Source organism: Triticum aestivum, chromosome 5B (genome assembly GCF_018294505.1).
Source record: "Triticum aestivum cultivar Chinese Spring chromosome 5B, IWGSC CS RefSeq v2.1, whole genome shotgun sequence".
In the NCBI taxonomy this organism is placed as follows: Eukaryota; Viridiplantae; Streptophyta; class Magnoliopsida; order Poales; family Poaceae; genus Triticum; species Triticum aestivum.
The window spans coordinates 592340631-592363908 of record NC_057807.1 but is presented as its reverse complement, the minus strand read 5'-3'; the positions used below and the strand labels follow the sequence as shown (position 1 = coordinate 592363908).

Below are 23278 nucleotides of genomic sequence, written 5' to 3'. Positions count from 1 at the left end.
TCCCCTGCCTATTCTTACTATAAGCTACATCTTAGGTCTCTTCTCTGTCGCTGTTTGGATGCTACTCATCGTCATCTATCCAACAAGCTTGAGTTTTCTCAATTCAGAGCTCATATGCAGAAGTTATGGCAGTTCTAGTTTTCTTGCTGCATCTGTTTTGCTTGGGGTTTGCTTAATACACCCCTGCGGTAGTACCGCTCTAGGCAGCTGTAGTACCGCTTGTAAGCGGTAGTACCGTCCTTGTCGGGCGATAGTACCACTTGTAAGCGGTACTTCTGTTGTCCAGTTTCGCGGCTACTACCACTGCTTTCTTGGGGTTCTGTTTTTTGTGTCGAGTTCAGCAGTAGTAGTGCGGCAGTATCGCCTATAAGCGGTAGTATCGCCCTGGTCGAGCGGTAGTACCGCTACTGCAGTACTGCCCTCGTGCTCTGCTCTGCCTTGCCTCCTCTGCTCCTCCCGCGGTAGTACCGCTGGGATGAGCGGTAGTACCGCTCCGACGGCACTACCGCCCCATAGGTTCATAGCCTTTCCTCTGTTTCCCTGTTACTACCGCGCGAACGGTAGTACCGCTCGATGGAGTGGTAGTACCGCTCGTGTGCGGGCTGAGCACATAACAGTTGGATTTTCCCCACCTATAAAAGGGGGTATTCTTCCCCATTGAACCTTATCCCTTGAGCTTGTGTTCTTCCTCCATTTTTGACCTTCTTCGAGCTTGCTATCTCTCAATCCCTCTAATGATTCTTGCTAGTTCTTGAGGAAAAAGTGAGAGGAGATCTAGATCTACGTTTCCACCAATCACTTTCTCCTCCATGTGAGAGGAACCCTTTCGATCTAGATCTTGGAGTTCTTTGTGTTCTCTTCTTTGTTCTTCCTCTCATTTTCCTTCCTAACATTAGTTGCTTTGGTGGGACTAGCACATATGCTCTTGCGTTGCAACGGGAAATAAAATAGTATGCCTTTAAAGTCAGTGAGAACTATATGCGCAGGCAAAACCCTATGTGCACACGAAAAAAAGAACATTTAGCTTCTCGGTTTTGCCGCGTGTGAAGGAATTAATCCGATATTCTTCCATTCATTGATCGAGGGCATTTATGAGTTTTGTTACGTCATCATACGCCAGAGAAGGCCCATCAGTTATTTAATGTACTTTTCCTTTCAATCCTTTCAATCGAGGGGATTTTAAGGTATGAAGTTTCTGAACATTCTAGAAAACATGAACAATTTTTTAAATCCTGAACAGTGTTTTGAAAATTATGTACACTTTTGGAGAAACACGAACAAATTATGAAAGAGAAAATCTTATAAAATTCATAACATTTTCTGAAAACACCAACTTTTTTATAAAAACATGAACATTATTTGGATTTGTGATTTGTTTTACGAAACATGTATTTAAAATTCATAAGATTTTTAGAAAATGTGTATCTTTTATACACGAACATTATTTTTAATTGTGAAATTTTCACTAAGACAGGAATACTTTTTGAATCTAAAGCATTCTTTGAAATTCCATTTTCTTTTTAGAAATCTCGAACAATTTTTGAAAAAAATAAAAAGTTGGAAAAATAGGAAACGTTTTGCATGTTTTGTATATTTTTCAAAATATCAACAAAATTTTGGAATTCTAAACATTTTCCAAATTTGTTTTCTTTAATTCTAAAAGTTTACTGAGAAATTTTTATTTACGAAATAAATCCTAAAATAAATATAAACTTGGAAGGGAAAAAGAGATAGGGAAAGGAGAATAAAAATAGAAATAAAACACAGAAATATAGAAAAATGGACCAGCCCATCATAGATTGTCCTGTACGAAACTTAGACTATTTTTTATCGCCCGGTGCAGAAATAAGAATTTCCCCAGCTGCATGGGCAGAAAAATAAGGGGGCTCACTTCGCTTGGCTACAACGCACGGCCCACGTACGAAAATTCTTTTTCTAGCAGACAAACACACAAGAATTTAGTACCACCTTGGATAGAAAAAAACTTTTTGATGGTGAACGGATGAAAAAATTGGCGAAACGCAGCTTGCTTTATTAGTAGGTATAGATATAGATTTGGGAGAGAATGACTTGGGCACTCCGTGTGGCCTTACCATTGCATTTGGTGCATCGATTTGAGTTCTTCACGGTGATACGTGGAAGTTACAAGTTGAGAAGCTTTATTACTCTTGGGTGCTTGGGCGCCCTAGACGGTTGGTGGTGTTCGGAGCTCAATCATTGTGGTGTAATGCTCCAGGCAAGCGTTGGGGTTCCTTAGTGGAATCATGACATCTTGCATTGTGTGAGGACGTGAGGAGATTACGTTTGCCCTAGGGGCTTCTTGGGGAGCATTGTGCCTCCACACCGCTCCAAACGAAGATTAGCATCCGCAATGGTGTGAACTTTGGGATACATCATCGTCTCTGCATACCTCGGTTATCTCTTACCCGAGCCCTTTACTTATGCGCTTTACTTTGTGATATCCATATTGTTTCTTATCATATATTTTGCTATCACTTAGTAGTTTATCTTGCTTAGCATAAGTTGTTGGTGCACATAGGTGAGCCTAGTTGTTGTAGGTTTTGTGCTTGACAAATTAACCACTAGGTTTATTCCACATTTGTTTAAGCCTAAACCATAATTATTTTAAAGCAACTATTCACCCCCCTCTAGGCGTCATCCACGATCTTTCAGTGTTTCTTCCCCATGTATCTTTGTTGTGATGAATTGAGTCTTTCCCTTAAAGGTGTGAAACCGACGGTGCATTTTTTATCTCATCAATGCAACCAACTTCTTCTTCATGCAACAACAAGCTTGATAAACTTTCAATGCAAAGCAAAATCAAATAAGGGGACAGTGGATCGCCTCTAGTAGTAGGAATAGATCTTTCACTCTCCACGGAATTATATCGAACAGTGAATCTGATAGAGCTCCCACAGTTCATAATCAAGTTGATCCATTGAGGATGAAAACCAAGCTTTGTCATCATGTTTGACCAATGGAATAAAATATCAATATTTGCAATACCTAATAGATAAAATATGTTCTTTCATGATGGATCAAATGATATAAATTTGTTATAGACATTTTTCCAGATACTTGGTCAAACATGCACATGTTTGACTTTTGAAAAACTAACACACCTTATATATTTGGAAAGGAGAGAGTGAAAAATAACTTGTGTTTATACTACAGGTGTAGATATAAATTACTACATCTTGATCTGATGAATTAAAATACACATTATATCTTATAAGTACCTTTTCAGAAAGACCACCTGTTTTGGGTAGGAGTAGCTTTTTCTGGGTGTGAAAAACATGGGAGTAGTTGACAATATTGATTACTCCATTGTTTATCTATAAATTTCGAAATCTCTGGTACCAAGGAACACAGGGAAGTTTAGAGAAAGTTTTGGAATATTTGGGATAACCTATTAAAAAAAGAAAAAAGAAATAATAAATAACAATAATTAACCTCTCAATAGTTAAACCATACTTCACATCAACACATGAATATTTTGCGCATCAGCGAAGTAAATATTTTTTTAAAACATTTTTTGAACCTGGCATGACCCATTCCCATTGTATATATAACAAAAGAGCCAGGAAACGAGAAAGGGAAGAAGTTAGTTAAGGGCATGTACAATGGTTCTATCTTAGCAATGCCACGTAGGATAAATGATGAGGTGGAGGAGAGAGAAATCATAAGAGAAGACTTGTCTTCTCTTAATTAAAAGAAGACAAGAGATGATCTCTTAGCACAATATGTCTCACCACGTTTTTAGGAATAACTAGTTCTTGAAGATAAGGCTAAGAGATGATCCATTGTAGACATGTTTTTTTGTCATCTCTAAATTACATGCAAGATTTAAGATAAGACTATCTTATCGACCATTGTACATGCCCTAATAAAATCACAAGGAAACCACCGTGTAAACGCCAATGATCGGAACACACACCATGGCACAAATACATTTTAACATAGTGCAACCGACAAAATCTTACTTTAAAATTTTGGGGTATTTTTGAGATTTTGCCGCTAGTTTAAAATTTCCATTTGGTTCTGCATTGGAGCCTAGCTATAGGCCTGTACTTCAGAGCATGCAAGGCATAGTTTTTGTTTATGTTTTTTTTTAGGATTTTTTTTTGTTTATGCAGAAGACATTTTTCTAAGACAAAGAAGACATTTTTTTGTGTGTAATGTTTTTTTTAGAAGAATGTGTGTAATGGGTAGTTGCATGCATGACACCATGTAGTGATAGGCCCATGTACCCGGCCCCGCCCGGGAGCACCTGAGTGGCCCACCATCGCCTAACCGTTTCCTTCCTCCTCTGCTCTCTCTTCTCTGCTCTGCTCCGCTCCCGACGACGGCGGCGACGGCGCGGAGACACCGGATGGCGGGCAAGGGCGAAGGCGCGTCGTCTTCGGGCTGCTGTGCCTGTGCTCCACGTCCGGCATGGTCTCCCGGCCTCTCCTCCGTCGCTGGAACTGGAAGCAAGCGCCATCGGGTCAGGTCGGTCAGGTTCCATCCCTTCCCACCCGCATGCCCGCCATGTGCTTGTGCTTATGCCCACACCGTTCGTTCCGCCGCGACCTACCTAGCTCGAGCACTTTGCGAGCAAGAGAGGGAGATAGCCCGCTCTGTCATGTCCACGCTCGCTTGCCGCAGTGGCTCCCGCTGCTTTGGCCAGGACAAGACTAGATTGGCAGCAGCTACGGACGGATGCCATCCAACTTATCATCTTGACTAGTCTTGCTAACAAATAAGTTGGGACGGAGCAGAGAGAGCTCATGTGCTATGCCGGCACCTCTACCTTTGCTCTCGGCCCAGCACAAGAAAAGGTCTGGGCCAGACTGCCCATTCCATGCCATTGTACCGACACGCCACCATCACAATCACCAATGCTTCTCTCCCTGTACGTCAGCTTGCTTGCGCCCGAACTGCGTATGCTCTGGCTGCATCATCAGGTTTTCACAAAAAAATCGGCCAGACTTCTCAAACCAACTTAACTTCAGGGCTCTCTCACCGAATCAGCCCAACCCAACCCTTCTTTTGCAGCTAGCTAGGATCAGGCAGGCGGCAGCGGCATCCATCACCGGCGGACCATCAAGGTATGTACTAGTGCACACTCGTCTCCTTTAATTTGCAGCTACCAACAGCCTGTTTACCATCGATTTCCTTTTGATTCCTTGACGCAGGCGCCGTTGTCCATCCCTGCATCCACCGGCCAGGGGATGGCCGAGACCGCCCTCGGCGCCGCACAATGGGTGGTGCGCAAGGCGCTGGCCCCCGTTGCGGATGGCGTGCTGGAGGCTTGGGCGGCCAGCAGGACATTTGGTCTCAACATCCAGGCCCTCAGAACGGAACTGGAGAAGGTGCAGGCCACACTCGAAATAGCTGCCACCAAGGAGCTCCCCGGGCTGGCCACGGAGAAGATGCTGCAGAAGCTGTGGGACTCGGCGCACAATGCCGAGGACTTGCTGGACGAGCTGGACTACTTCCGCATCCACGACGAGCTTCATGGCACGTACGATGCTGCCGACCAGCACGGCGACGATGTCCTCCGTGACCTCGCCTGTGATGCTCGCCACACCATCAAAGATCTTGGCAAACTGATCAACTGTTTCCCATGGCAGCATGCCGAGCTCCAGCAGAGGTCACGTGGCAATTCGTTCTCAGCATCAGACGCCAACCAGGAGGTCAGCGGATGCATGCCCAGCCTCGGTAAACTGCTCCTTTCCTCATGTTCCCCACATCCACATGTTCATGGTGATGGAGATCGTGGCAATGCGCAAGAAGCACCGATGCCTGAGTTTAATAGGGCTGATTTCTCCCAAAGGATGAAGGACACTATAGAGCAACTAAAGCTTATGCGTAATGATGTTAAGGATATTCTGCAGACTTGTGGCCCTAGAACTGTCCTAGACATTGCTCAGCGTCGTGCCGCCACCACACCTCAGAGTGCAGAGCTAAAACTGTATGGGAGGGACCATGTCATGAATAATATGATACATGATATCACCGAGGGTCAATACTGTGACAAGGGTCTAACTGTGCTTCCAGTTATTGGTCCGGGGGGAATGGGGAAGACAACTATGATACAACACATATATAACAACCAACAAGTGCAGAATCATTTTCCAGTCAGGATTTGGATATGTGTGTCGTTCAATTTCAACCTGGGTAAGGTGCTAGAACAGATTAAAGAAGGTACTCTTAGGGTTGAAGGTGAAAATGGGTGTAGTACAACACAAGAGCTGATTGAACACAGATTGAAACACAAAAGGTTCTTACTTGTATTGGATGATATATGGCAGTTTAATGATGTGGATGACTGGAAAAAACTATTATTGATACTCGGCAAGTCACAAGAAAAGGGTTCCATTATTCTAGTCACAACTCGGCAAAAAGAAATAGCAGACCAGGTTAAGAAAAGTGCAGAGCCAAAAGAACTGAACGGTTTAGAACCTGGAGAGTTTAAGAAGTTATTCCTTGTATATGTCTTTGATGTTGAGCATTGTCCAGGGGATAAACGTTTTTTGCTTGACACTGGAGATAAGATAATGGGAAAACTAAAGGGCTCCCCTCTTGCAGCAAAGACTGTTGGTAGATTACTGAGGACAGACCCTAGTTTGGCTCATTGGAGAAGGGTCCTAAACAGTAAACAATGGGCGAAACAGACCAATGGAATTATGCTTGCCTTGGAGCTTAGCTATGGCTTTCTCCCTTTCCATTTGCAACGGTGTTTTTCCTATTCTGCATTATTTCCTGAAGATTACCATTTCAGAAGCCATGAGCTCATCAGCCTATGGATCGGACTAGATATTTTGACACCTTCCGATCAAAACCCAACCTTTGAAGGCATAGGTCTGAGCATATTGAATGATCTAGTCATCCATGGATTTTTCAAAGAATATAAAACTGATGGTGGTCTCCGGTATGTTATGCATGACCTACTGCATGAGTTGGCATTGAAGGTTGCATCACATGATTGTCTTCGTTTTCGTCTCCCTGATGTTGGATCGGTAGAAATTAAGCCATCCACCCGACACTTGTCTATAAGCATAGAAAACTTGGGTGAATATCATGGTCAAAAATTAAAGAGGGAATTGGAAAAATTGAAGACAAGATTGAAGGTTGAACATTTGCAAACACTGATGTTATTTGGAGCAATGGATGAAGGTTTTGCTAAGATATTTGGTGATTTTCTCAGGGAAGCAAATGCTCTTCGTGTTCTTTATTTGCCCCTCCTGAAGTATCCTGTGGAGTCCATGGTACATAATTTTTCAGGACTTGTCCACCTACGATTCCTATGTCTAGGGTGTTTACCAATTAACATCTCTAAATTTTATCATCTAAGGGTTCTAGATCTTAAGTCATGGTCTGGCAGTGGTGATTTTCCTGAAGACACGAGCAACCTTGCAAAATTGTGCCATTATTATACCCCAAGAGATGATAAGCTTCATTATGATATCTGTAATGTGGGAAAACTTCAGCTCTTGGAAAAGTTGAAGGTATTTCGGGTCAATAAAAAAAATAAAGGATTTGAACCAAAGCAACTAGAGCCATTGACCAAGCTATGGGAGCTTGGCATCTACAACCTTGAGAAAATACATACAAAAAAAGAAGCAGCTCAAGCAAAACTGATTGAGAAAAAATACTTGAGGAGGTTAACATTGGATTGGGATAGTAAGCGATCTAGTGATGAGCCTGGTGTGGAAACAATGGTTCTTGAGTGCCTTCGACCACATGAAAATCTTGAAGTGTTGTGCATTAGAGGGCACAGAGGCCCCACTTGTCCAACATGGCTGGGTGATGAGCTTGCTGTTGAAGCCCTACAATCTCTTTGTCTTGATGGTGTTTCTTGGAAGGTCTTCCCTTCTTTACGGAACATGGGGGATCTTTGTGAGCTTGAGATACAAGACTGTCCAGAATTCTCGTCCGTGATTCCCACCTCCTGGATTGAGAGTTTGCGTCGCGTCACGATTGAATGTGTCAAGCTACTAAAGAGGTTTGCATACTCAAAATCATCAAATGGAGCACAACTGGAAATCATTGGATGGGGTGATCTGCAAAGCTTAGACCAAGTGTTAGTTTTCGATAAAGAAACAGGTCTTCAGAAGCTGACACTCGAGAGATGCCCACCTTTGGAGTTGAAGCACCTTCTTGTTAGGAATATGCAACTTGTATTCCCATGAGGCCATAGGCCGATATATATATACATGTACAGGTGTGGAACATATGCAGGAAACCCCTCATACAACGAGATAAATATAAAGGGGTACATGACTTATATTATAACTCTAACACCCCCCCTCAAACTCATGGTGGATGAACAACACTGAGTTTGGAGAGATAAAAGCCATGTTGTGCTCTAGTCTGAGCCTTTGTCAGGAAATCCGCCAACTGTAACTCGGAAGGCACATACTGAAGAGCAATAACCTCATCCTGCACAGCAGCGCGCACATAGAAAGCATCAACACCAATATGCTTGGTGAGCTCATGCTTCACAGGATCGCGTGCAATGCTGATAGCACCTGTACTGTCAGATAGAAGCAGAGTCGGTGTAGTGACAGAAACACCAAAATCCTGAAGTAACCACCGTAACCAAGTCACCTCTGCCGTCAAAAGAGCCATTGCTCGCAACTCAGCCTCGGCACTCGAACGGGAAACTGCAAGCTGTTTCTTCGTCTTCCAGGCAATGAGAGAACCACCAAGAAAAACACAGTAAGCAGAAAGTGAACGGCGATCGGAAGGATCACTAGCCCACGTAGCATCAGAATAGGCCTGGAGCTGTAAAGAACTGGAGCGAGGAAAGAATAGACGGTGAGAGATCGTGCCTCGAAGATATCGAAGAATACGAAGGAGATGACTATAGTGAACCGAGGTGGGGGCAGAGACAAACTGACTCAGAATATGAACCGGATAAGAGATGTCCGGACGAGTGACAGCTAGATAGACAAGACTGCCAACAAGATGACGATAACGCGTCGGATCAGGGAGAGGATCACCATCAGTAGCACGGAGGTGAACATTGAGCTCCATAGGAGTCTCAACAATGCGCTCGTCAGTAAGAGCAGCACGAGCAAGAAGATCCTGGATATACTTTTCCTGGGATATAAAAAAGCCATCAGAGGTAGAAGAGACTTCAATCCCAAGAAAGTAGCGAAGAGGTCCAAGATCAGACATAAGAAACTGCTCACTAAGACGGGCCTTTACAAAGGCAATATACTCGGGATCATCCCCCGTGATGATCATGTCATCAACATAAAGAAGAAGAAGAGTCCGACCACGAGGAGAAAGGTGAATAAACAATGCGGGATCATGAGCACTTGCTAAAAAACCAGCAGCAGTGATCACAGAGGCAAAGCGCTCAAACCAGGCGCGGGGGGCTTGCTTAAGGCCATAGAGAGAGCGACGAAGACGACATACCATGCCATCAGGAACAGAATACCCAGGTGGTGGCTGCATGTACACCTCCTCACGCAGCTCACCATTAAGAAAGGCATTCTTAACATCAAGCTGAGATATAGACCAGTGGCGTGCAGAGGCAACGGCAAGAAGGGTACGAACAGTGGTCATATGAGCCACAGGAGCAAAAGTCTCGTCATAATCACGACCATGCTCCTGCTGAAAACCACGAGCCACAAGACGAGCTTTGTGACGCTCAAGAGAACCATCGGAGCGAGTCTTAACCTTGTAGACCCACTTACAAGTGATCGGACGGACTCCGGGAGGAAGAGAAACAAGATCCCAAGTACCAGTGCGTTCAAGAGCAGCAATCTCCTCTGCCATCGCAAACTGCCATTCAGGATGAACAACAGCCTGACGGTAAGAAGTCGGCTCAAGAACAGCAGCACCAGCAGTGGGAAATCCAAAGCGATCAACAGGCGGACGAGGACGAGAACGCAAACCATAAGTAGGCTGAGAGAAAGATGACGACCCATCCACGGAGGCATCAACTGGTCGTGGACGACGAGTGTAATGTTGAGGAAGAGATGGAATAATAGAAGGAGGAATCGGCAAGGTAGAATCAGGGGGTGACGACGAAGAAGTCACCGGAGATGAAGGTGTAGAATCCGGTGACAAACTGGGAGAGGAAGTCACCGGAGATGAAGGTGGAGAACCCGGTGACAAGCTAGACGAGGAGACCGGGGAGGAAGGTGACTGCAAGTCAACGAGATGTGGAGAAGGAGAGGAAGTGGAACGGAGAGGTACAGTGTCGGCGAGGGTGATAGGTGTGTCAGGAAAAGTGAGGAAAGAGATATCCTGCACTGAAAAAGTCGAGGAAGATGGGCGTGGGTAGAAAGGACGAGACTCGTCAAAAGTCACATCTCGAGAGATACGCATCCGACGACCAATAGGATCCCAACAACGATAGCCCTTATGCTCATCACTGTAGCCTAAGAAAACGCACTCAACAGACTGAGCAGTCAGTTTGGTGCGTTCGCGAGGGGCAAGAAGAACATAGCAAACACAACCAAACAAGCGAAGCATCGAATAATCGGGAGAACGATCAAAAAGTCGCTCGAAAGGAACACCACCCTGTAGAGCAGCGGAAGGCTGTATATTGATAAGATAGGTGGATGTGGAGACGGCCTCAGCCCAAAAATGAGGCGGGAGAGAGGCAGCAATCATCAATGCACGAGCCGTCTCAAGAAGATGTCGATGCTTTCGCTCAGCCACACCATTCTGAGCATGAGCACCAGGACAAGAGAATTGAGAGAGAGTCCCGTGTTCAGCAAGAACACCACGCAACATCTTAGAGATATACTCGCCAGCGGAGTCAGCACGAAAAACACGAATGGGTGAAGAGAACTGAGTATGAACCATGGCAGCAAAACGCTTATAAATAGACAACACCTCAGAACGAGAAGTCATGAAATAAAGCCATGTGTAACGAGAGAAATCATCTATGAAAATAATATAGTATTTATGACCACCTTTCGAAGCGAAAGGGGCCGGACCCCATACATCAGAATGGACTAAATCGAAAGGACGCTTAGACACGGACTCACTATGTGAATATGGTAACTGAATCTGCTTACCAAGACGACAACCCTGACACTCTAAAGAGACATCTCCTGAGACAGACCCCAGAAGGCCTCGACGAACTAAAGAAGACAACCGAGATCCACACAGATGACCAAGTCGATGATGCCACTGCTGGAAGGAACCAGTGACAGAGGCAACAGAAGCGGAAGAACTGGCGATGGTGGTAGCAGCAGAAGGAACATGAAGCCAGTCCAACTCCCAAAGACCCTGAGAATCATGGCGGCGAGGGCCAGCCCCAACCAGAGTGTGCGTGTGACGGTCCTGAACAGAACAAGAGTCAACGTCAAGGATGACACGACAACCAGAATCCGTAAGTTGACCAGCAGAAAACAAATTCATGGTAAGTCGAGGAACATGAGCAACATCAGGAACAGAATAAGAAGGAGTAGTAAGATTGCCTCTACTAGCAACAGAAAGTGGAGTACCATCAGCAGTGAAGACATGAATAGGAGAATCCAGTGATCGAAGAGAGGACAAAGTGGAGGAATGAGAAGACATATGAAAAGAAGCTCCAGAGTCCAGAACCCATGGGGATGTACCTGACTGTGTAGAGGGTGATTGCTCAGTGCGGGAAGCATCAGTCACAGAACCGGCAGTACCCGTCGAGGAAGAACCTGAAGCCGCGAGCAGACGCTTAAGTCTCAGAATATCCTGCTCAGTCAAAGCAATGGCTGAAGCTGTCGAGGTAGACGACGAAGTCCCTGAAGATGATGATCGAGCCTTGCGCAGGTGTTTCTTCTTCGTGTAGCACTGAGACTCAAGATGACCATCATTGTTGCAATAGGCGCAGTGTGGACGGGGGCGACCGGAGCCTCCAGAAGGAGTGGGCAAGAGCGGCGGAGCACTCGAGCGAGAAGTGGTCGATGGAGCAGGTGGCGGAGGAGCACGAGTAGCAAGCACAGAGGGAACCTCCAGCAAACCAGCACCACGTAAGCGAGTCTCCTCTGCACGAATCTCAGAAAGCGCCTCCATGAGAGAAATACGGCCACGAGCAAACAACTGAGCACGCCGGGGCTCAAACTCCTTACGAAGCCGAGACAAGAACTCATAGACGCGATGAAACTCCAAATTGGCCTGGACAGCCTGGCAACAGGGGCAGGTACGACACCCAGCACTACGGAGAGAATCAAGCTGACGCCAGATAGCAGAACTCTGTGCATAGAAGTCATCAACAGTAGAGTCACCCTGCTGAAGAGCATGCTCCTGGCGGATCACAGAGAGGTATAAGGCATCACCAGAGGGCTGATAGCGCTCACGAAGACGGGTCCACATCTCAAAGACAGTAGAAAGACCCAGAAATTCAGAAGCAAACTGAGGCAGAACACTAGCAGTGAGAACAGCTGCAGCACGGGCATCATCATCAAGCCACTGGGTGTAAGCAGACAGAGCACCATGATACAACTGAAGAGCCTCCTCATAAGCCAAAACCCTCTCATCATAAGCACGATCAGCAACCTCATCAGCAACCTTAGCCGCATCCTTGGCAGCCTGATTAGCATCCGTAGGAAGAACCGATGGAGTTGGCGGGGTAGGGGCCACCGGAGGAACTGGACGTGGCGGACAACAGACCTCGCCAGAAAGAACACCCCAAAGACGGATGCCACGCATGTGAATGCGCATGAAGCCAGTGAACTCGGTGTAGTTAGTACCATCAAAGATCACCGGACAGCGAGGAACAGCAACATAACCCGATGCAGCAGACATTTTTTTTTTTTTTTTTTTAAAGATCCGATGAGAACGACCGGATCGGAATCAGGCGCTGCTACGGGAGCAGCGAGAGCCGGCGGGAGAGGAGATCAAGGGCGCCTGCAGGACGAGCCCCCTGGGCCGATCTGACGCCCTGGGCGCCTGCGGGAAGGGCGGCTGGGTGGCGCCCGAGCGGGACAGGCCAGCAGCCGAGCTCCCTGAGCGCCGACTGGACGGGAGCGGGACAGGCGGCTGGGTAGGAGATCGGGGGCTCCTGAGCGCCGGCTGGACGGGAGCGGGACGGGCCGGCAGCCGAGCGGCTGGAAGACACCCGATCGGGACGGGGCCGGCAGCAGAAGCCCTGCTAGCGGCTGGCTGAAGAGGAGATCGGGGGCTCCTGCGGACGAGCCCCCTGCTTCGATCGAGAGACGAAGAGGAGATCGAGCGGATTGCTTCGATCGAACAGACGGATCAAAAGCACGAGTTGCAGCGTGCAAAAAATTGACCTAGCTCTAATACCATGTTAGGAATATGCAACTTGTATTCCCATGAGGCCATAGGCCGATATATATATACATGTACAGGTGTGGAACATATGCAGGAAACCCCTCATACAACGAGATAAATATAAAGGGGTACATGACTTATATTATAACTCTAACACTTCTGATGCTAACCTCGCTGAAGACACTGATTGTAAGGCATTCAGCTGGTCTGGCTGGTCTGGCTGGACCACTAGGAGGTCTGGGTGATGTGGAATGGCAGCTCCCTGTTGAGCACATTGAGATCTGCCACTTAAATGGTAATAGTTGGAATGAATTGACAGAGCTCTTCCCACACCTCCCAAAGCTCTCCAAATTGGAGATACGGGATTGTAAAAATATAAAACAGCTGGTAGTGGGGGTAGATTTGCGACAAACAGCATCAGATATGGGGGGAGGTGAAATAACAGCAGCAACAGAGGAAGAGGATGATGGGGTGCTGCTCTTCCCATCTCATCTCTGTGACTCACTACAGAAATTGAAGTTCCTTTTCTGCCCAGAGCTGGTCCTGGTGGACTCGCCAACTCTTGTTCCTGGAGGAGGATGGCTCCAAGCCTTGCGATCCCTCCAGAGATTAAGCATAAAGTATTGCCCAAAGTTTCTATCCGCCTTCTCGTTTTCCAGTCACATTTTCCCTTCCTCCCTGCAATTCCTGGAGCTTACGAAATTAGAAGGGATGGTGACACTAGAGCCTCTCTCAAACCTTTCTTCTCTTACCAGATTAGTATTGGAATTTTGTGGAAAGGATCTGAAATGTCAGGGATTGCAGTCTCTCCTTACCACCGGGGGCCAGCTCAACGAATTGGAAGTCAGGGGCAGCCATATATTCTTTGCTAATTGGGATCCAAATCCCAGACGGGCTTTGGAGGATGCTGAAGGAGGAGAAGAGCAGCCAACACAGCTTGTTTCATCCACACTGCGGAAGCTTTGCACAGATGATGCAGCAGGACTCCTTGCTGCACCCATCTGCAGCTTCCTTTCTTCCTCTCTCACCAAGCTGAAACTTCATGGGTATGGGCATGAAGGGTTGGAGCACTTCAGCAAGGAGCAAGAGGATGCCCTTCAGCTTCTCTCCTCCCTCCAGAAACTTGAGTTTAGGCATTTCCGCCATCTTCAGCAAATCCCTGCAGGGCTGTGCAACCTTACCAGCCTCAAGATGTTATCAATCAACCACTGTCCTGCCGTCTCGTCATTGCCCAGCGATGGCCTCCCCAAATCACTGGAAAAGCTAGATGTCTACGACTGCAGCGAGGTGCTAAAACGGCAGTGCAGGTGGATGTTGGGAACCATCCCGAAAATCATAAGAGGATGATCCAAGGTAACACAAACATACTTTCTTGTGTTCTTCCATGTTGCCCTTTTCTTGCGACCCTGCTTAATAACACTGCATTTATTCCCATCCAATGTTCAAGACAACGCCTTGGAGTTCCCTTGTACATTCTTCTAGCCCTGTAGTGCTCTGCTCTTTCCATACATACACACTTGCCACATGCGTGGCACGAGGGTCTTGTGGACGCTGTCTTCCTTCCTGTACAAATTATCCGTTGAGTATGGAACTTCACTCCTGCTGTACCGTATTATTTATATCCACTTCCAGTTATACTCACCGCAAAAAGTTAAAATGAACACTTATATACTCCCGCCGTATCAGATTTCCATTTTCTTCTCAACGATAGTGAAAATATCTCAGATTTATTTGTCAACGCCCCTGATCTTTCCACAAGGCGAGAAAACCAACGTCACTAGCAGCTAATACTTTCTGCAAGTCTCTTTTCTTTTCTTTTCTTTATTTGTTTTGGTTCTATGTGTGCAGGTGTTCAACGATAGTGAAAATATCTCAGATTTATTTGTCAACGCCCCTGATCTTTCCACAAGGCGAGAAAACCAACGTCACTAGCAGCTAATACTTTCTGCAAGTCTCTTTTCTTTTCTTTTCTTTATTTGTTTTGGTTCTATGTGTGCAGGTGTTCGTTCGATCTTGTAGGCTTCTTCATATTTGCATTTTAAATTTGGGTTATTGTTATTCATCAAGACGCTGTAGTCTACTTGCATAATTTGGGTTTCACAATCAGAATTGTGGAATAAATGAGAATATGAGTCAAGAACTGAAGAAACTCATATTAAGGTTATAAAATATTATCATCCACTCTACGTTATTGCCAATACCAGGTGTTGATGCATTCTAATTTCTGATGGCTTGCTGTTCAGGTCATCTTGTGCTTCTGATGGCTTTCTGCTACTTTGCTATTAGTACCACTTGTGTTTATAGTTCTCCAAAGCTCATGAAGACTTGATGGTGTATCTGGAAAGTTCAGTTTGATGTTCAAAAGGTCATCATGGCATAATTATGGAAAGCACTCAGTTCTCAGTGTTTTGCCACCGATAAGGTTTGTATTTTTGTATCCAGTCTACATTCTACTGATACCAGATATCCAGTCTACATTCTACTGATACCCCAGGACAGTGTCTTTTAAGATTTCCGAAGATCTCTTCTTTCCAAGGACTACATGTCACCACAGACTGGCAGAGCTGCACAGTAAGTTTATGAGTTGATCAGAATTTGTAATACTATGGCATCATACAATCGTTGTCTCTGTCTAGTCTTTGGGTTTGCAGTTTTGAACTGTCTGAGACTAAAATTTGTAGTACTGTGTTTATTAGAATGTACAGTGCAATGGTACATGCTTATCTTTTCCTACATGAACACTCTGTTTTTCAGTTCTAACTAGCTATATAAGAGGGCAGGAGTTATGTCTCGAAATCCTTCACTAAGTTGCTCACCATCACCATTGTGTGTTTTCAACGTTTAGTACTGCTCACTGTATAAAAATGCAGTACTGCTGTTAAAATACATTTCATTTCATGGCACCAAAAATAGGCTACCATCCTGGGCTTCGGCGGGGGCGATCGTTCAGTGCAAGTCCCAGCCCAGTTTATCAGGACCTTATTCCTGTTATGTTGTTCTAGAAAAAAACACTTTTGCAAACTAAGCATGGTCTGTGTCTGGCATTTCATTGCTCTCTGTTCATAAGTAATGAAATATAGTTTTTTAGTAAAAGTAATGAAGCTTACTATTCATAAGTAATCCAAGCCAATGTTATGCTTCGCAGATATTATCAATCTGTTATCTTGGTGAAAACTGCAGTGCAGTCTGGGGAATCATTTGTGCATTTGACGTGATACAGCATGGGCCACTGCAACTACGAATTGGTCCCTAATTGGTCTGCAAATGGATTCTCCCTCTGAAGTGTCTCATGCATATACAGCAGTGTAAGTGTCTCCTCTACTTGGGCAAAGAGCTCAGCTCTCTCTTATCATACTCTAACCAAAGCAGCTCTCTTTTTTACTCTGCAAATTTAAGCTTCTTTTCATGACCTTTTATCTATTTCAGTCAGACATGCGCTCTTAGTGTCTAATCTCAGTTTATGATGTTGCTTCGTTTTGCAGGTCAATCTCCTTGGGAGCAACAGATTGAGTTGGGGAAACCGGGAATGGTGTCAAACTGCATGGTACACACTCATGCATATACTGGGATCGGTGTCTCTGAATCTGAAGCCCTCCCTCATTCTATTTTTCATTGGATGCAGTGCACCAATCAAATTCCATCCTAAGCATATACTGGTCGCTCAGAAGTTGCTGCTGTCATTGCCAATAGCATCCCCCAAGGCACAGATCAAGTAGTTGTTGCAAGAAATATTTCGAAGGTGGCCCGTGCTGTGGCTGCCGCATTGTTCAAGAAAAATAGCACGGTCAGGCCTCAGTAGTTAATATTCAGATAGACGATACTTTTTGCACTATAACTAACTAAGAATCAACTACTCTGTGTAGGTCTTGAGCCCCAAATACCGGAAGATGCTGCTGACAACTCGCGCTGCAAAGGTAAGAAGGAGATTATGCTCTGAGTAGAGGGGTAATGTAATCGGCTAGCAGAATGGCTGGTAAAAAGTTACAGCTGTGAGTAATTGGAGAAGGCTTAGATGCTGCTGAAATGTTGAGGGCACTGAAAGGAACCGGATGTATGACGCTGCTCACGGAGGTATGCAAGGACTGCTATACACACCTACTTGACGTCTCCGGCAGCGGGTGTACCTAAATACTGCACAGAGTTGAATGATGCGAGGTATGAGTAAGTAATAATTAAGCCCCCAGTGAAGTGCAAGAAATACACTAGCTAGCTCCATCTTGTTATCAGGTTAACTGAGTTGAAAACGTTCCAGAATTGGCTGCCAAGGAGGGGGAGGGGGTCATGAATTGGCTTGCACAACAGGTCCTGGGGTTAGTGGTTATGCAGTTATATGCTGGCTGGAGCCATGCCAAAGAAGATGGAAGCAGAGACATTGGCTATGCTAGGTGGTGGTATATCCGAAGCCTGACGCCTTGTGATGTCGCTCAGACTTGAGTTGTCGCCCGTGGTTAGTATTTTGCTTATTCAATATCATTAGTGCATCTCAGACTGTTGGGATTAGTACTTACACATTTCGCTTACTGCTGCTCTGCCAGATTAATGGTCAGCTCAGCTTGTTCTTCCCAATTAACAAAGGAATGTTGCTCTCAAAGTCTTGCCGTTCAGCTCCCATTCCATGCGCGCACTCCTGGCGCCTGCTTACTGGAGCACGACAGATGTGCCGCAGCCGCTGCGCTGAAGATAAACTGTTCTTCCTTGTCCACACAGTCATAATAATCCTGGGACTTTGTAATTAAACCGTTCTTCCTTATCCATGCTGCTGGCAGAAGCGTAGCGTGCGGCCAGGTATATCTCAAGCCTGAAGCCTGTCACCTTGTGGCACATAATATTCTGACCCTGGCCGGCAGAACCATGGCAATTACGTACTTACACATCTCCCTCCATGTCAGGAACCAGACTGCATCTTCTGAAGAAATCTACACTTGTCATGTTGTTAACTGAAGAAACCGACACTTTTCATCTTGTTAACTGAAGAAGCCGACGCTTCTCATGCTGTTAACTAAATGAAATCGACGCCAGCAGTCGGTTGGCACCAAACCGGCGGGCTCATCATCGACCATCTGATCTTCATTTGACGGCAACTTAGGCTTGTACGAGAAAAGGACTCTGAAGACTGGAGCCGTCGCTATTTGAATTACCTTTATTACTGTCTCCTTGTTCACCTGCTTTACTTTAGCGTTGAAGTTAAGGAATACATTTCACTGGTTGTAATGGGTATAAAACCAAACCCGGATCTATCTGAGAGCCCTGGATCTCATCTTCCTGTACCTGGGGTAAACCCTAGCTGTCATGTCATGGCTGGCGCAAGCGCGCGTCCTTAATTCGCTATATTTATCTGGTGATCACCCATCTGAATTCGCCTGCTAATAAAAGAAGAACATGTAGCGCCGCAGATAAAGATTCTGGCGGAAGATGTGCATGCCGGTGTGCTTCTCTGCTGCTCAAGTTGGTGCGTTTGCCACTCAATTGTGCACGGCTAGGGAGTTCTCTGAATTCACCTAGCTACTTGGTGTGATCTCATCTGAGAGTGCATGGCTAGTATTTTTTTTTAAACGAAGGCAAAAGATTTGCCTCATCGATTAATTAAGCAGAAGAGAATTGCCCAGTTAATTAACGGAAAACCGGACGAAAACCAATACAGACCAACCACACGTGAACTACTCACAGAGCATGCAACCCCCTAAGCACATGATCGCCTGACAACCAAACCCAACACCTAACGTCCAACAACCCCACACTGCTACATCACAAAGACACCCCAACGAGGGTAACTCGGCCGAAGACCACATGCACCACCAAATCCACGAAGACAAGGCAGACCATAAGGACAACCCAAGAGACTGATAACCATCCATCAAGCAACTGCGGATGCCTTTTCTGTGGCGTCACTCTTCTTTCCTTTGCTCTTGAGAGCCTCCTCCACAATCGTCTTGCCAGATCCAGGGCTCACCCTCTCCAAACGTTTGAGCAAGTTGTGAAGCTCTAGATTGAAGAGAATGTCATTGACCTTGTCACGCACAGAAACCTGCCCAACGGTCACGTGCGAGTGGGTGACTGCAATATCGGAACCTCCATGCTCCACAGAGATGAGCGGCTGGTTGAGCTCCGAAGGATCAGGCGCCAACGTACCAACTGCCTCAACATCATCAGTCACAGGTACCACTGACACACCACTGATACGATGGACTCATGTGTCTCCAGTTGCTCACACGATAGAGCCTCGGAGTTAGGTGCCAACACACCTGTCTCATCCACCTCGCCACTCAAAGACGCCACATGCCCAATGGCCATAGATGAGGTAGTGACAGAACCAACCAAGTTCACGCAGTCCGCAAAGGCGGGCGGCTGACAGTATTTGGAACTAGTTGGGTCTTGTCACTCTCACTCCTTTGCTGCAGCTTTGACTGGCACATGTGAACATGAAACGGAGGGTAGACGATGTGCAGTACAATACGCGATGTGCCTGTCTGCCTGCCTTCGTCAACTGTCAAGTCAGTATAAAGAACATTAGAATTAACAAAAAATACATTCAGCTCGGTAGACCTCCTCGCGACGACTGCAATAACTGAAACGAGCTAAAGACACGCTGCTGTCATCGTCCCCCCCCTCATGTATTGTTGTCTGAAATTAATAAATACTCCCTCCGTTTCAAAGATGACCCAACTTTGTACTAAAGCTAGTATAAAATTGAATCATCTATTTTGAAACGGAGGGAGTAGAATACCAGCAACACGTTCGCCTAAGACAAACACAATAAGTTGCCACGCACGGAACAAATGTGTGCAACACAATCATTATGAAGGGTGTTTCGCTTTAGGGCAAAAAGAGTTTTGCTAGGCCATAGGGTTCCGCCTGATACTACTGCACCGCCTCACACGAGAGATCAAAAAAACAGGAACAAATAAATTGTGGCACATGCATGCGAAAATTGTATTCTAGAGCAATTGTGAGACGAGCTGGTTTCCTTTGTTTTTCTTTTTTGGTGTATTTTGATTAGTGTTTCTTTTGCGCTTTGTGGAAAAAAAAAGGTTCATCACCTGATCGCCGACCGTGGGGATCGAACCCACGGCCACGTGGTTAAAAGCCACGCGCTCTACCACTGAGCTAGGTCGGCTTGATGAACGACAAGCTAATTCTAATAATTTTCACTATACAGAGGTAAGTGCACGCTTTGCCACGTCACTCGTTAGTTGTAGATTTTTTTCCCCTCTCAATGGTTTTTATAGCAATTCATATTTCGTGCATATGATTATTGGACCTGTCATGTGGAGTGATCCTTCCGGTTTTGGGAGCATCATTTAAATTCATGAACCTTTCTTCAGATTTGTAAACATTATTCAAAACTCACAAAATGATTCTTGAATACTATTACGAAAACTAAAAGATGTTTTAATGAAACAACAAATGAAATAAAATATTTGGTTCAAAAACCGACCAGGATTTTTGTGTGTGTGACACACGGTAGGCACGTAGGGCTACCGCGGGCCTACACAATTAGCTCACAATCATACTACTTTTCTAAATAAATAAGAAGTATCTTAATAGTAAAATCGACTAGAATAGAAAAGGCGGTTGATAAACCAACCTAGAAAAAAAACATGTGACCGCGGGAAGCCATGGCAAAATGAACGATGCAAAGGGCCTCCCGGCCAAGGCAGGCTTTAGCCCTGGCCGGCTGGTGCGACCGAACCAGATCATCGGAGGCAAAGACACCGACAGGCGGGTCCGGCCTTCCCTTCGCGCGCGGGTGCTACCAAACCCGCCGCATGACAGTAGCCCCGACCGAATCAGCTCATCGAATGTAAAGAACCTGTCAGGCGAGGCAACCTTCCCTTCACGCGCGGGCACTACCAAACCTGTCGAATGATGGTCGCCCCGACCGAGCCAGCAGTCCACATGTAATGGACCGCGGAAGCGGGTGGTCCGGGGCCACGCCGTTCGGCCAGATCAGACGGCGTGGAGAGCCACCGCAATACTCGACCCAGAAATGAACGACGCGGAGGACACTCTCGCATGCTTTATGAAAGTAATACCTCTCATGTTTCACATGAGCAAAAAGGTTAAGTCTTCCTTGTTCCGTACAATTCTCAAAAGACAAAGATAGCAAAACCGCAGGCTTAGAATGGCATATCTCCTACGTGAATAGCATAAAAATTACATGGATTTGGGTCAAATAGCGTTTGATATCACATAGCAACAAGTTTGAGTGCACATAAAACTTTCCTCCAATGCATATGAACTCTTAGGAAAATTTCCTAACGATTCCAATCCTGTGAATCTTACAACCAATATAGGAATTTTTCTTAAAGATTTAATAAATTCTCTATAAAAATCCTATGGAATTTCTTTGAAAGGAGCCCTCCAAAAGAGTCTAGTTTGGGGGAAGCGGACAATGCAGCGCTGCAGTTCAGAGGCTGGACATTCCCTTCTTCAAGTAAAACATACCCCTACCCACGCGGTGGATTTTAGGAATGCTCAGCCGTCCGATCCGATCCAGATACATCTCCCAACAGTTTTTAGTTGAGAGGACAACTCGATCAGATCTCCTGCCCCGACCCGTTCTCACGCCGCCGCCTGCTGTGGACAGTGGACTCGAGCTTCCGTCCACGCCCGTCGCCTCGCCGTTCGCCGCCCCGACGACAAGGAGCCCAGGGTAGCCGGACCGGCGCAGCGAGCCTGCTCCTCAGAAAATCACCATGTCAACCAAGCGCGCAAGCCCGGGTTCAACCGGCCCGCGCGGGGATGAGACGATCGTCAAAGCGACCACGCCGCGCCTCCCTCTGGATCTCCTTGTTGAGGTAGCCGCGCGCTCCGACCCCGCGGCCATCGTCCGCTACGCCGCCGCTTCCAAACGGCTCCGCGGCGCCATCATCGACCAGGACTTCCGCCGCCGGCTGGCCGTCCGCGCCGCTGCCAACGGCGGCTTCAACCCAGACCTCCTCCGCGGCGTCTCCTACTGGAGCCAGCGCTGGGACGGCAGCCCCCGCAAGAACGTGGCCCGGAAGACCGTGCCGCCGCAGTCCTTCCCCGCCCGCTTCAATGCCAGCCTCGAGCTCGAGCCCGTGGCCTGGCGGGACGGCCTCGTCGTCCTCCGTCACGACCACCATCCTTTACCCAAGTTCAGGGTGTGCAGTAGCTTCACCGGCGACGCCTCCGACGTCCCTCCCACGGAGGTCTACGGCTGCAACAAGTTCGCCTTGATCGCCGTCGTTGACCACTGCCGTTCCTTCCAGCTGCTGGTCGCGGACGAGGCCCTCTGGACACAGATCTACTCGTCGCGGGACGGACGATGGAGCGCCGTCCGCGCACCCCGCCTCCCCGCGCACCACCCACCATCCAAATCATGCGACGACTCCCACCCCGTGGTCATCGGGCGCACCGTGCACTGGTACGTACGCCTCCACCCGGAGCTCGACGACCACGACCTGCGAATCATCGCTCTGCACGTGGACACGGGGGCGGTGAGGATGATCGAGCTGCCGTGGGACTTGATCGACGGAGTGGAGCCACCTGCGACCAGAAAGGCGGCACCTATGCTGGTCGTCTCGGGGGCCGGGGAGCTGGGCGTGGTCGTGTCGGAGGCGCAGGCGATATCGATGTGGACGTTGTCGTCGGAGGGGACGTGGCGCCGGCGGGTGCTGGTAGACATGGCCGACTGGGGTGTTCGGCACAGCCCGATTCGCTTCCATGGATTCGGGGAGAGGAGCGGCACGCTGGTCTTGTCCGTGAGCGCAGTTGGGCTCGTCCAGCTCAACGTGGTGACTGGACAGGCCCGCGTCCTGCGCCACGGGAGACATACATCCCCGCATGTGTGCGTGCACCACATTAATCTGGACTCCATGCTCCAGGCTATGAAGCCATTATTAAGCTGACTAGCTGCTTCTTAAGCCAACTGCAATGCACGGAGGAGTACAATTCCCACGCGCACATTTGTACGCTCAGAGCATCAGAGGCACCAAAGAATATGTCCCCCTACACTTGGCGCGTGGAATTAGTGTTATTAATTAGCTTTGCAATATACAAACTTACATATTACATATTTTAGCTTATG

At 46.9% G+C, this 23278-nt stretch overlaps 1 non-coding gene and 1 pseudogene across 1 annotated transcript; one reads left to right on the top strand and one right to left on the bottom strand.

The window, feature by feature from the left end:
* Nucleotides 1-4289: 4289 nt before the first annotated feature.
* On the top strand, nucleotides 4290-23099 carry LOC123115067 (uncharacterized; annotated as a pseudogene).
* Nucleotides 20270-20341, bottom strand: TRNAK-UUU (transfer RNA lysine (anticodon UUU)). The gene has a single exon. It is a non-coding gene; the product is annotated as a tRNA-Lys (tRNA).
* Nucleotides 23100-23278: the final 179 nt, after the last annotated feature.